This window comes from Pan paniscus, chromosome 11 (assembly GCF_029289425.2).
Source record: "Pan paniscus chromosome 11, NHGRI_mPanPan1-v2.0_pri, whole genome shotgun sequence".
NCBI lineage: Eukaryota > Metazoa > Chordata > Mammalia > Primates > Hominidae > Pan > Pan paniscus.
In genome coordinates, this window is record NC_073260.2 from 105,751,203 (window position 1) to 105,767,097 (window position 15,895).

At 40.2% G+C, this 15,895-nt stretch overlaps 1 protein-coding gene across 3 annotated transcripts in view; it reads right to left on the minus strand.

The window, feature by feature from the left end:
* Positions 1 to 15,895, minus strand: part of ADAMTSL1 (ADAMTS like 1) — a 1,021,291-nt gene that overhangs the window by 119,313 nt on the left and 886,083 nt on the right. The window lies entirely within an intron of this gene.

Genomic DNA, 15,895 nt, shown 5'->3' on the forward strand with positions numbered 1-15,895 from the left:
GAGGCATAAACACAGCTCACTGCAGTCTTGACCTCCTGGGCTTAAGGAGTCCTCCCACCTCTGCCTCCTGTGTAGCTGAGACCACAGGGATGCACTACCATTCCCAGCTAATTTTTAAATTTTGCGTAAAGATAGGGTCTTGCCAAGTTGCCCAGGCTGGTCTTGAACTCCTGGGCTCATGTGATCCTCTTCAGGTCTTATTTATTGCTTTTATTTTCCCCACTACTACAGGGGACTCTCTGTAGAGTAGGTTCCCAGTAGAATAAAGTCAAAACTTGCCCTTCAAGGTCATGGAGAGAAAATTCCAGAATAATCACAGTCTACTTCAGACTTTTTTTTTTTTAATCTGAAAAGACTTAAAAGAATCAAACTGTGAGTGCCTACAGTGAGCTTCAAACCTACTCCACCCAAGTCTGTTTTTTCTTTTCTAGATTTATGCCATTTCTAGAAAGTACCTGCGACATTATGGCAGCTTAATTAATGACTAACGATCACTTGAACCTGATGTCTTGGTGACTTAGTGAGGCTGGCTGATAACTGGAATGTGTATGTGGAGGAGGGAATCTAGAAGGGTTGGGGGGACAGCGGAGAAGCTCAGAGATCCGGTGCCTAGACCTGACAGGTACTTTAGGTTGACAGTTTATTTGATAGCACAGAAATGGCTCAGTAGCCAGTTTTGGGGATCCTGAAGCTAGTCATTTCTAGCTTTGTGATTTTTTAACCTCCCTAGTTTCAAAAGCTTCAAAAAACTGTTCACCCAATATTATGCTAGCATCCTTCCCTAGGAGGTAAGCAGTTAATAGGGGTTGTTTTTCAAGAAAGTGAGAGGGTGGGGAAACAACAGAAATGTGGGGAGAACTCATTAAGACTCTGTGGTAAGATTAAGCCTGGAGGTCAGGTCTGCCCCAGCAACACTCTCCCACTATACAATTCTTTCCTCACTATTTCCCTTGCCGGGTCTCTCCAGGCTGTATGACATTTGCATTTCAGCACCACTTCTAATCAGCTGTCAATTATTCTGAGGTGGGTGACCAGTCTGGCAGTGAATGAGATCTCCTGAGCTCAGCTTTTGGCCTTGGGCCTACTACATTGCTTATTCTTACCTCCTGTCAGAGGAAAGGCAGGAAGTAGAAGTAAGGCTTCCATCAATCAATCGAATTATATATGGGCAGCTCTAGTAAAATGGGGAAGGAAATAGACACCTTAGTTAAAGGAAGTTTTTGAATGATTTGTGCTTGATTTAGTGCTATTCCAGATCATCACCACTATTACTGGAGACACTCAAGTTTTGTGGCATTCAACTAGAGCTGAAACATTGTGAGGGATGAAAGGAAGCCTCTGAGAGCTTGTGATATAGCTCATCCACCCATACATTCACTGAGAGATTGTGTTATGGCTCATCCAACCATTCATTCACTCATCCATCAAACATTAGTTGCTTTTTTCTCAAAGTCAAACAATTACATGTTAGTTTATTTCAAAGAAGCTAATAAGAGAAAGATGACTATACAATTTACTTATCTTTGGTAAACCATACAATATTTTAGATCATAGTATGACTGTTTCCTGAAGGAATCTTATCAGATGCAACATAATGTAATATCATTGCTAAGTCTCTTCAGGTGTTCAAGCTGTTTTAGATTAGAAAATTAAAAATCAACTTTATGATTTAAAGCTTTATGATGTCCCAGGAATATTTATGCTTTCACAAAAATTCTAAATAATAATGAAAGCAGGCTTAGTCAAGTTTCAATAGAACTGAGAATGATGGAACTCAGTAGATCACTATTCAATTTCACCACATGGCAGAGGTAGAAATTAAAATATGCTAAGTTCCCAAACCCATTAGGGTAGCTGGCTCCCTGACACTGGAAACATCTCCCTGTCCCTACAGAAAACGGTTCTTGGACACTCGCAGCAGGAGGCTAGAAGATAGTTCTCCTGAACTTTGTTTTGGTCCTACTATGATTTAAGTAACGGCCATTGGCAAATCTCATTATCTTCCTCTATTTCAGTTTACCAACTTCTAAAATCCAGTTGAAGTCTGTTTTCCTGCTCATCAGAGGGAACTGTTAAACTGGGGTATATAAGGAATTTCTAGATCCTCTTTTGGTATTTCCAATGACTCTTTCCTTGGTAATGCTACACACTCTGAATGGCAAATTAACCGTGAGGGAGGAGGGAGGATGAGGAAATTGTGAGGAAGGAGTGAGAGGGGCACATGATATTGGCCAGTTCCCCCTAGGCAACTTATTAGATCTCCATATTAGCATCATTTTTTTTTTTTTTTTGCATACAACTACTGCACCTGTCTGATTTCAGGCAGAGGATGTAACCCTGTCCTACCCTCGCCCATTTATTTTTAGGTGGGGGTTAGTTTTTATAGTTACACTGGTTTCTCCAGGCACTAAGTAAGCCACCATGCTTTCTGCCCATGTCTGAAGCCTGGAAAAGAATACCTACAAGGCTGATGAAAGGAAGGCAGGTGATCCATCACAGAGGGCACAGAGTGGTAAGGATTTGAACTAGAATAGGAGTAGCGGCAATGGAAACGGTGACATGTAGATCATGAGATTTAGCATTTGTATAGTCTATTATTCCATAAACACTATATACATAGATAGAGAAACTGTAGTATTTATTTTCATAAAAACAGTCTTAAATATTGTCTTAAGACAAAATCTACATGGGAGAAAGCCTGAATTTCTCACTTATTGTATATACTTATAAAAGTCACTTATATTTATAAAATGGAACTGTCTAGCTCAAGGGTACATAGTTATTTGGGGGCAGAGTCAGGATTTGAAGTAGAATCTCTTGTTTTTGGTCCAGCACTTTTTTTTTTTCCACCCTATAATCCCTTTGGGACCACCATGAGACTCAACTGTTTAGTCATGCTTTCTTCTTGTAATTAGAAAGCTGCCCACAGTGTGTTCTTTGTACATTTGGCCCATTTGGATGTTATTTCCCGCTCTCTTAAAATCCACTAAGACATAAGTCCTTTCAGGGATAGGGGAGGATTTGACTCCTGTTATTATACATACAATATGCCCATAAAATTGGTAGATGAAGGCTTGAAGGCTGCCACTAGGCGGAGCAGTAGTTCTGGAGGGGGGTCCCATGCAGGGCTCTCTGGGAAGCACTGCCAGGCAAAGGAAAGGGCTTGCTGCAGAGAGGGAGGCTTGCTTCAGTTTACCTAGCCTGGCGACTAGAGAGAGAGATTCCTGGAAAAAAACATTTTCTTTGTATTTCAGTAGTCTACTCTATTAATTTAGCTTAATTCGCTAGTTGCTGATTTCTGTCAGTTTATATTTAGTTTCCAAATTTGATAGGCTTGCTTTAGAATGAGCAGGCAGAGAAACATAGGGCTGCTTTCCAAACAAAACCTATAGGATTCCTTTGGAGCTGTTTTGGAATTTATGGAACCAGAGGATGTGGGGACATAGAATGGGTACAATTAAGACCTACATAGCAAGTGGTACTGTGGTCATACTAGGTATATCAATACTCCTTGACTTCCTCCCAGACCTGTACCACACTTTTTATTTTTCTAGCCTAAAATTTATTACTTTACTTCTTTGACCCTACTTCTAGCCAGAAAATGAAGGAGCAGTTTTGTTTTTCTGGGGGCCTTTATTTGTAAGCTTCTATGTGACAATATGCCTTCACAAGCATGCTACAAATTAAGGACCAGCTGAGAGGGTGCAAGAAATTGTTCTAGTACATAAGTAAAAATCCTTGTCATGCATGAGAATAAGATATGGACCAAATGCTCACAGGCCATTTCTACCAAGTATAATCTCTTTCAGGATAAATCATCTCCTCTGCATTTGGAATGTGTAGTGCTTAAGGGCTCTTATTTGAAATAAAGGCAGCTCCGGGTGTATAAAGGAAAGTCTCTGGAAGTTCTGTGAGTAGGTTGGCATCATGGGGTCCTCTGGATCTTTGGCTCAACTGTGACACCACTGTCTTGTGTGAACCTACTTCTCAAATTGATCTCCATCCCCAGCTATGAGGAGCTGCCTTGTGGAGGGGAAGACTTCCCAAATTGGAACCAAGAGACTCGGACTCCAGTCTAGAGTCGTGTGGTGGGCCTTAGGCAAGTCATTCAACTGTGTGAGCCTTTAAGTTTCTTCTATAAATTGAGGCTAATACTGACCTCACAGTGTTCTTGCGAAGATCTCATAGAAGAGTATATAGACTCATTCTTACTGTTTTGCAAGTAAAAAGGTCTCAGTTTGAACACCAGATAAAGCTAATAAATGATTTTTTTTTGATGGTACACATAACCTAAGTAACCTTCTTGGAATTTCTAGTTGTCAGACAAAATATTCAGGTTCTGGGTAGAGAAATGCCCATCTACTACCTGGGATATGTTATTGTGCCACCTCAGGCCTCTCATTCTGACTGGTACGCTTTCCTAAACCTATTGTAGGCCTCAACACAGGACTGGAAGCTAGAAATTGTGGGTGTATCCTTTCTTTGTAGAACAGTAGCTTCCTCTTCTTTTCAAACTTATCTGCCCCACATCCCAATACAAACTTGTCACTCTAGTCAAGATGGCCTCTTTGACTCTCCTTGTCATTAGCCTGGGGCTAAAGACAGGCTCCTCCTCCTCCCCCTCCCTTAAGAACAAGTTCTAGTTCTATTTCCTTGTGCTGCTATACTACACAAGAATCTGTCCGTTTCCTGATCTAGTTGTTAAAACTCCACTACGAAGCCTTTTTCAATCAACAGTGTCTCATTTCTTCAGTGAGATTATAAATTATTATCTCATTCATAGTTCTCTCTTCAGTATTCAGCATAGTGCTGGCACACTAAATAAATACATAATAAATACTCATTTGGTTACCTTCAAAGCAACGAGGCTGAAAATGATCATATCCACAATATAGCATAGCGGACAGTGGTTCAGAGGACAGACTCCGGAGCCATTAATGATGGGATCAAATCCCTGCTTTGCCACTTAGCAGCTCTGTAGCCTTGGGCAAGTAATTTACTTAACTTCTCAGTGACAGTTTCCTCATTTATAAAATGAGAATGATAGTACCTACCTAGGGTTGTTGTGAGAGTTCTGTATAAGCTAATGTATTTAAAGGACACAGAAAAGTGCCTGGCATGTAGTAAAAAACTACAGAAATGTAGCTGATTATGATTTTGTTACAGTTGTTAACATCGCCATGATCATTACCATTCACTCTTCATGCCAGGGCTTATAAATTCTAGATGTCGTGAAGACATGGGGAAATGAGAAATGTAGAGATTTCAATGAAAAAACATAAATTGGGTGTATAGAAAGGGAACAAAGGGTTTGCTGTGCATGGGACCAGGGAGGAGAAAAGAGGAGCAGAGAAGTGAGGCCACGTAGCACGCTGGGTTGGCAACTACCTTCATTCTATTCTTGACTCAGGAATCTCTGAATAAGGACAACTAGTTATTTCCATAACTGTATTAAGACCAATAACCAAATACTGAAATTTTAGAACACTAAAAAAAAAAAAAAAGCCAGAATTCTGCAATTTCAGAAAGGAATATAAACAAGAGCAAATGAGTTAGAGCTGGAAAACAGTGAACTCAGGAGCAAGTAAGCAAAGTTTGTGCAAATAACATTAGCCCCAAATTCCTATTTATAGGACCAGATGGTGAAGTCTTTTCCTTATCCTAAAATGGGTATTTTTCTGCTTAGGGATTCCTTAGATTAGGATAATGGAATCTACCACAAAGCGGGAGCGGGTGCTAGTATTTATAGGCAAATGTATATGCTTTTTATTATTGAATCCTTACTACCATGTTACTAGACTGATGTTATTTTCCCATTTTAGAGAGCAGGCAAAAGTTCACAGAAGCAATTTGCTCAGCTAGTACATGGTGGCATCAGGAGTAAGGAATAACCTTTGACTGTTCTTAAACTGACAGCATCCAGGAATCAACCGGGGCCTAGTTGGCAGGCATATGGTTTGGCCTCATTTTCGGTGGTTGCGGGGGCGGGGGCGGGTAATTAACGTCAAGGTTTGTAGTTACTTAGGGAAATAGACAATCACTGAAAAATATTCTGGATTTTAGATACTTTCAAACGGGAGGCAAAAGGAATGCTCTGAGATCTCCTCCGTGAGCAGGATTATTTTTCTGAAACCAAAAATTATAGTAGCCCAGAGGCTTGCAAGGGAGAATTTTATTTTGTACAAAAATTTTGGGCAACAGATTTGAGGTTCATGAAGAGTTTCATATCACCATTTGGCTAGGGCAACTTTTTTTAACCTTTGCTGTTTTTAATGTCATTGCCAACTAAAAGTTGTTTAATGCCAGAAGCTTCATGATTGCTCAGATGGAAGTATAGAAAATATTTTTGGAATGGGAAAGGCCACCTGACCACACATTCTTAACCCTGGTCTTCTTCTTTTTGCCAGACCCTTTAACTTCCTTCTCTTTCAGAAGTTCAGAGTCTTGAATTTGCTAATATGTGTGTTTTATCTGCTTGCTGGGTAACTCATGTCAAATTACAAACCTCTGCATGAAATGACTGACTGGATTTCCTATCCACTTGGGATAGGGGTCCTCAAACTGCAGCCAATTACCACTTGCTTTTATAAATAAAGTTTTATTGGAAAACTAGCATACAGATTAAAGTATTATCTATGGCTGCTCTCACACTATAATGACAGAGTTGAGTATAGTCAGTTTAAGAACAGTCAAAGGTCATTCCTTACTCCTGATGCCTGCAAATCCTAAAATGTTTACTATTTGGCCCTTTACTAGAAAAGTTTGCTGACTTCTGGCATATAACATGGAAAATTTTTCATTTCTGGTTTATCTCAGTGACATCCTTATTTATACTAAAACAGTTAACCACTTTTCTGGAACTCTGCCATGTGCTAGGACCACTCTTCCAGGAAGAGTAAACTAACTGCTAGGGGGATCTCTGGAGATCCCCTAGCATTTCAGGGAATAGATAGTGCCTGACTCTAAGCCTCACTAGTGCTGTCTGGTTGCCACTGGTTGTCTACTATCTTCCAGTGCTCTTCACCTGCATGATTCATGATGGTCATTTCTGCGACCACTGTGTTGACACTCAATACTTTTCTTTTGTGAGGCTTATGTATTTACTGGGACGGTTCTTTTTCTCTGGCTTGCTATTCTTACACTTTTCAACTGGGAAAAACATTTGTCATCTCCATTTCCTTTAGCTCTATAAGGGAAACAAGCCAAACCAAACTGAAATGGGCTTGTTTTTCCTTCCCTATCTTCCCTGCCTCTAGTTTTTATATTATCTGCAAACTTGGAAACTGCATTTCATGTGCTTATGACTTGTACATAGAGAATTATTCACAACTATGGTTCTGAAATTGACCCTGGAGGAATTTCCCATCTGATCTTCACTTCCATTCTGAGAAGTTTCCATCTGCTGATACTCTGTGTTGCCCAAGTTAAAGACTTCCAAATATGCCTTAATTCATGTCCTATTCAGCACCACTTTGGAACACTGTACAAAACTTTCTGGGAAATATAATCATTTAGAGGCTACAGATTTCACTTTCCTATCAGCTCAGAAATGACAGCAAAGAATGTCAGTAGAATATCAACATCCCCTCGTGATGCCTGGATTTAGGCTGATAATTCTCCATCACGCTGTTTTCCTAGAAACCTTGCTAACCCAACTCTTTGAACAACTACCTAGATGTTCCTCAAATAAGAGTGAAGCTTCTTAGTTTGAGATGTCCTGGAAGACAGTGTGATACAATGGCCCCATGTCTAAATGACAATGATTTTGGATACTGGCAAATGAGTATCCACTGTGTGTCAGGCACGTTACAGACATTATTTCTGTTCTTTGCACTTCTGCTAGTCCGAAGGGCAGAATCAAAGTGCCTAATTGTACTAGTATCATTTTACTTTAACTAATAAGAAAACCAAGGTTCAGAGAGATAAAAGTAGACTCACAATACTAAGTGGCAGAACTGGGATTTGTGCCAAAGTTGCTCTGATTCCAGCCTTACTGTCTCCTACCACCGTGGGCTGCCCTTTGTGTTAACTGATGTGCCATCAGGTTGCTCCTCTGGCTGAAGGGGTTGGGGAGGATAAGCTGGGAACACCTAGGCCCAGAAGAGAAGGAAAACAGGGAACAGGCTTAGGGATTAAAAGGCTGAAATTCCTTAGACTTAGCCATTTCCCTAGGATTCCATGTTAGGAGGAGTATCACCTGGGAGTGACCTCCCACCCACAGGAAGAAATAAGTATTTTCTTCAAGCATCTAGTTTCATATTATTCTTTATGTTCACCTGCATTCCTTTTGAAAAGAAAAGAAAGTCTTACTTAAAAGCTTACAGACTTAAATCAGCTGAGCTATGAGGAATCTGTGATTTTGGGTTACTCCTGGTTCAATAGTGTTAAGTGTTAAGCAAGGCCTTCCCTGACAGTGTGGTGCTATCAGCAGTATGTAGGTGTTTCTTGGGGGAATGATCAATCCTCGTCCAGTAATTTTTCCTAATTTGGTAATCCAACGTGCAGTGCCAATTTTGGAGAATCTGGCTTTTCTACAAGGAAGTCAGCACTGCCCTTCCAGGTATTGTTTCTAGAACTGGATTCAGACGTAGGAATACTGAACATATATTTGTCCATATTACGTAAGCCTCCTGGTATTAGATGTAGAGAAGGAAAATTTACCAGGTTCTTTGGCTAGGGGTGTTATACTCTATCCAAAAGCAGACTGGAGTTAGCTTTTGCCTGAGTCTCATCTCCAAATGTGTGCTCAGTGTTTATATAGAATGACTGAAAGCGAGGAACAGTTTAGCTTCATATTGCCTGCGCTCTAGGTCTCTAACCACACATGTGCCTGAGCCATCAACACTGTAAACATGTGCAGTCACAGACACACACAAATGTAGCAATTGTAATGTTTATTGAGTGCCTAATTTAGTGCATATTTGCATATACATGTGTATATATAAAGGTAGAGCTATCAGTAGAAGAAAAGGCTATCTTTAAAGCAGTTATGCCAAAATAAAAACAAAAGCCTCATCAGCTGGAAGCCAGTTGGCTAGAATATTGAATGTTAATTTATGCTGGGTCTAGTTGACCCCAGTGGCCTTCTTATAAAACAGTGGCAAGTCCCCGTATTCAACTAAGGTTATAATCAATAAAAAGAAATGGTTCCAAAAGCCAGACTGCCTTGGATTCAAATCACAGCTCCATTAATTTTTTTTTTTTTTTTTTTTAGACGGAGTCTCACTGTGTCACCCAGGCCAGAATGCAGTGGCACAATACCAGCTCACTGCAACCTCCACCTCCTGCGTTCAAGCGATTCTCCTGTCTCAGCCTCCCAAGTAGCTGGGACTATAGGCATGCACCACCATGCCCAGGTAATTTTTGTATTTTTAGTAGAGACAGGGTTTCACAATGTAGGCCAGGATGGTCTTGATCTCTTGACCTCGTGATCCGCCCACCTCGGCCTCCCAAAGTGATGGGATTACAGGCGTGAGCCACCGCGCCTCACCCCTGCTCGATTACTTTTTAAGTGAGAGACTTTGAGCGAGTTAATCTAACATCTCCGTGCTTCAACTCCAATATCTGTAAAATTGGGATAGTAACTTCAAAGGGTTATTGTGAGGATAAATGAACACCTGAAGCCCATTGTAAGTGCTCTATAAATGTTACCTGTGATGATGAGCCTGATGATTTCTCCACTGGCCTGGATGTGGTGGGAGATGGGATGTGATAGGAGATTTACTCTCTGTACTTATACACACTACAACAGTGCTTTTCAAATTGCACAGTTGTGTCACAGAATCTCAGGGTTTCCTGAAACTTCTTTAGTGGAGAACATATGGGCAAGTCAGAAATGTTTGGTTAGGAACAGGTATCACTCTGGAACTCTTCCACAATGGCATAGGAAATCCAGACTATAAAAAACCTTGCAGACCGCAGCCTCCTCACAATAAGAAAACCTCCCTCCTAATCGTGGGCATCCAACTATTCATACCTTTATTTATTCATTCAGTTTTTTATTTGTTGAGTGTCTATCATGTTCTTAGAATTACGGAGAAAATAAGACACATTCTTAAATATAGGCCCTTGAGAATGATTAACAAACTCCAGAAAAACTAACAGCTAATTTTAATACACAATGGTAAGGCCGAGAGAGTATTATGCATAGGGTACTATGTGGGTGATGGAGGGGGTCATCTGACCTGGCTTTGGGGATAGGCTTCCTGTAAGGAAGGACAGGAATTAGCCAGACAAAGTGGGTCAGAAGGCCCCAGGCACATTTGTGAACAGCAAGTATTTGTGTACTGCTGAAGGGCAGAGCTCAGTTCTATGAGGTCAAGGATATGGTAAGAGATGAAGCTGGAGAGATAAGTGGATGTCAAATGATAAAAGCCAAGGCATCCAGACTTTATCCTCAAGTGATGACAAGCCATGAAACGAACTTTTAAGCATGAAAGCAGCATGGACGGGTTTGCTAGAAAGATGCTCTGGCAGTAGCATGGTGAATGGTCTAGAGCAGGAGGCAGTAAACTTCTCTGTAAAGGGACAGATAGTAAATATTTTAGGCTTTGAGGGCCACCTGTAGTCTTTGTTGTATATTATAATTTTTTGTTTTTAATAACCTTTTAAAAATGTAAAAGTCATTCTTTTAATAACCCTTTACATGCCTGGTTTCAAATCCCAGCTCTACCACTTATTAAGTGTGAGACCTTGAGCAAGTTAACCTAACAGCTCTGTGCTCAATTTCATTGGTTCCTTTAATAACTCTTTAAAAGCCATTCTTAATAATCCTTTAAAAGATGTTAAAGCCACTGGCTGTAATTTGCCAACCCCTGGTCTAAAGAATACAAATATGAATTAGGAAGCTGTTGTGATAATCTAGAGCTGACAAAGCAAACCTGTGCTTCTTCAAAGTGATCCTTGAATCTGGCTTCAGAGTCACCTGTGGTGCTTGTTTAACTCCAAATTATGGGTCCCTACCGTAGAAAGAGTTTCTAATGGTAGGGGAGGATGTGGGAGTCTACATTCTAACAAGCTCCTGTTAATTATTATGCACGTTGGATTTTTGAATCCCTCTTCAATCTACTTTTAAAAGTTTAAAAGAGAAGTATTCTACCAGTTGGAGTTCAATACAAACTGGGGTCCTACATTATTTCATCCTACACCAGCACTTGAAGGTTTCTTAGTTTCTGGAGAGAAGTGTTCTTGCTTTATTTATCATCTCAATGTATCTCATGCCCAGTAAAGATCAATGGTGTTGTAGGGGCTACGGCAATGGCCCCTTACTAGCCCCCAACTTCCAATCATGCGCCTCTACAATCCACATGCCACAAGTTAGCCCATGTGAATCTGCAAAATGCGAATCAGATCATGTCACTTTCCTGTTTAACATCCTCCAAATTCTTCCTGTAGTACTCAGTGTAAAACCCGAACCCCTTCCCTTGGTCTCCAGTTACCCTCACAACCTCATCCCATACCACCTCTACCTTTTGCCTCCCTTACTACAGCCAAATGGACTTCTTTTGAGTTCTTTCAACACAAAGTCATTGTCACTTTAGGGTTTTCGCACTGCCTTTCCCTTGTCCAGGAGTGTTCTTCCTCCTCACATCACAGTGCTGGGCACTGGTCATCATTCAGATAGATCTTGGCTTATGTGTGATCTCCTTAGCACACCCATCTAAAGCGGTCACCAAATCATTCTCTTATTATACCCGTTTTAATTTTCTGCCTGACACTTATCACCACCTGATATTTTTCTTGCTTACTTTTATGTGTTTGTTGCCTTGCTCCATTCATTTGTTAATTCGTTCACTATTATTTAGTACGTTTGGTGCCGGTTACTGGGGATACAGCCGTAAAGAAAGTCTTTAGCCTTGTGGAAAGGCAATCAACAAATATTTATGTAACATATCAGAGAATAAAATTATCTAAATAGAGTTAAAAGGATAGACAATGATGAGCGGTGCTCTTTTAGATACAGGGACAAGGAAGTTCTCTCCAATATGTGCCATTTGAGCAGAACTCCAAATGCATGTAAACTCCAAGGGAACATAGTTTCATTTATCACAATATTTCCAGCAAGTCGATATATACCTGGCATATTATAGTTAGGTTAGTAAATACTTAAGCAATGAATAAATATGCATACCTCTTTCTTAGCACTTATAATACTGCATTTACTCCTCTGGCTCCCAAACTGGACTTTGAATTTCATCAACAGGAAATGAATCTTCTTTTCCTCCATCCCTAGTATCTAACACAGAGTCTGGCTTAGAGTAGGCATGAGATTGTTTGCAGAATAAAGGAAAAAGGAAGTAGGGATTATGATGAACCAGCCAGTCATAACACACTAAGGACACCCTGTAAACGACTGCTTGAGAAGTTGACAGACATGCATTTCTAAGAACCATGTGAATTTCAACTAGTAAGTTATATAAATGATGAGACACAGTAGTATCAGAATTATTAGTGATTCTTTTCTAAAACTAAATTCTTTCAAATCAAACTTTGGAATATTTAAAAGCAAAGAAGTAACAGACTTCTCTCACTTTTTTCTGACCTGGACCTATCTTGCTGGCTCATGCTATTTGGAGGATATTTTAACAAATTGCAAAGACCCACAGACCAACACACAGCTGAATCTTGCAGATGCTCAGAAGGTAGATTTGGGCCTTTAGCAAAAACAGACTAACTGAACTATAACACTGGACATTTCAGCACTTCTGTTTGAAAATAAATGAGCATTTCTGAACCACTACCAGACATAGTAATGATGACAAGCAATGAAACCCAACACAGGAAAGCTCACCAACAGCCCACAGCAAAGCAGTCCTAATGGCAGCTCTGTGCCTCCTGCATGATCTGTGCAGATACATTCACTCTTTTCTTAAACAGAACTTGAAAGATATAGAAAACTAAGCTCCAGCCGTATTTCTTATTGAGCAGCCAAGAAAAATGGAAAAATTGTGATGTCAAAGGTCAGAAAGGGAAATGTCTTATTTTTCCTTACCACATGCCATTAACGTGCATTGAAAAGCTTAGTCAAGCCTAGATCCAGAAAAATAAAAAATGTGATGGCAGCAAAAACTGTTTGTTCCTGCCTCTCAGGTATCTTCCCTCTTACCCTCTTACCCTCCCCCACAACGATGTCCTGGATGATGGAGAATCCAGGACTTGCCCTCTGCTTGCCTAGGCCCAGTGCTTTAGTGTTCTTTGCACCTGGCTGCCACGTCTCTGTTTCTATCAAGATTCCACTGAACCTTCTCCATCTTAAAGCCACTGGAGTTAGACTCTCAATGCCCATTAAGGTAAAAATTAAAAGGGCCAAAGTGTGTTTCCTAAGTGCTATTTCAAGAATTATTCGTGTTCCTGAGATTACTAAGCCAAAAAATTGTTCAGTGATTAAAGGAGAACTTTGAAACCACAGCATACTATATTGTCCACTTGGAAAGTCACAACACACATTGGAATGCTTAAAAGAGTAAAATAAAAAGAAAAATCCCAAATAATTTTCAGTTGGGGGATAGTTAAATACATTCAGGAACAGTAATCAGCTGTTAAAAAAGGTAATATAGACCTCTACATACTATTATGAAAACATCTCATAGACATGCTGTTAAGTAAAAACCGAGTCACATTTCTGAACATGACTAATATCCTATTAAAAAGCCCAAATCCTATGTGTGCATATATGCTTTTTATGTAATACAGTAAAATATATAAACATTCTAAAAGGATGTATACCAAATTATTAAGAATGATAGCCTCTGGGAGCACTGGGGGGAAGAGGGAGGCTTGCACTTTTTATAGATTTAGATATTTGAATTGTTTTATAGCCCTTTTATTACTTTTATAATAAAAAATCAAGTGTGATATTAAAAAAATAGACATAAAATCCAGCAGTACATACATCTGCTTAGCTTTAAGTTTGCGCTTCTCAAACTCTTGTGATCACTAAGCCTGTTTGTGGAGCATTTAGAAACAACTTGTGCCACAACTTCTGAAGTTACTGTGGTCAAGGTTCTCCCATCAGCATATGGGTTTTAACCTTCCGTGGCCTTCTGTAAATGAGGGAAGGAGGTAGGAGGGATGTCACAGATGATATGGTACAGTCTCCTCATTTATGAAAAGAAGAGACTAAGACTGTGAAAAGTGCGGGGCCTTGGCAAGATCAGATTGGACCCCTCAATGCTTGTCTACCTCCTTCCACATCATTCCTGCAGTCACCAGGTGACCTAGAGGGCCATGGGCCTTGGATTTCATAAAAAGTCTCCAACACTCAAAGAAATTGTCAGGACCTCTAATCCAGGGGCTCGATGTTCTCCCTGCAGGCAAAGGCTGAGCAGAGTCCTGATGACCCCTTCCCATTGCCCTGTCTCGTTCCACAGCTTTTTAGGAGGAAGTAGGAAGATGTTAATTTCCATCTTTTCCCTCATGCAGCCAGTCGTGATTCCCTTCAATCCCAATAGTACCAATGCCAGGCAATAGGCCCAGGGGACAGAAATAAAATGTTGTACCTACACTTGATAAACTGACTGGCTGGTAGAGGAGAGGGCATCATAGTGGTGTAATAGGTACAGCAGGTGCACCGATAGGACTGAGTTGCAGGGCACCACCCACCTGAGTATCAGGCCACCCCTCATCACCCTGGGGCCACACACTGGAGCTGCCACTCAGTGACCTCAAAGGGCTGGACTGAAATCTTTCCAACCATCTTATAAGGATTTTTTGGAGAAAATGACAGGGATAAGAGCAGTTAAGCTGATTAAGGAAAGTATGAGTTGTGGGGGCTGGAGGGCGTGGACAGAGGGGCAGGTTAAAAGCACAAGCTCTGGGGCATGCTGCCTGTGTTCAGACCATTTCCAGTGTTTCTATGTAGGTCCAACATCTGTCCCTCAGCTTTCTATCTAAGATGTGGTAACTACAATAGTACCTACTAGTTCCTACGATCTTGAGGGAAAATTAAACAAGATAATGCCTTTAAAGCACTGAGCACTATGTCTGGCATACAGTTGGAGCACAAAGAAATAATACTTAGTACTGTTATCAAAGGTATTTGGTCAATAAGTACTAAGGCTGAGAGGCAGTATTATTGACATTACAAAGGCAAAAAATGATGTGTGCAGGATGGACAAAAGTTATTATACATCTATTCACCGAGTCTCGGAAGAGTAGACAGAACTCTTCCTTGGAATCAAATAAACTTGATATTGAATGCTTGTTTCAGCTCTTACTAAAATGTGATCTTGGGTGAGCTGCTGAACCTTGGTTTTCTACGTAAAACTGGAGGATAATGTCAATCTTGTGGATTGAATGTTAGAATAAAAAATGCAGTTACTTATAAATAAACTTGGCATAGTGCCTGGAACAATAAATGCTGGCTTCTTTCCTTCCTTACCAAAAGCTAGCAAGCCAGAGAAGACTATTAGTCAAACAATAGCATTTAGACATAGACTTAATGAAAAGAGAATTATGCTTGGATTCTGAGAAGATGGAAGGTTAAAATGAGGAATCTAGACTAGAGGACTATGATTCCGTGATTCTTTAAAGTGACTACCCATAAGGAAGTTCTTTTTGTTGGATATCGTAGCTCTGCCACATAATAAATACAAACTTTAGTAAATAACTTTATGTATTTCCTGTTCTATAAGGTGTGGATAAAAATTGTATCCACTTCTATTCAGTGAGATAAAACACATAAAGAGTTTACATTTGCCTGGCAGATAGTCACTAATCAATTAATGACAACCATCTTCACTGCCAGGGCCCCTGTAAAGATTAAAAGAGACAAAATATGTACAAAGTAAGGCACAGGTAGCGGTAAAAAATATTATTAATTCTACTACCACTATTGATTCTACATTATGAATGGCTATGACCCAGAGAGACTAGGAAGCGATACATGCTGTCATCC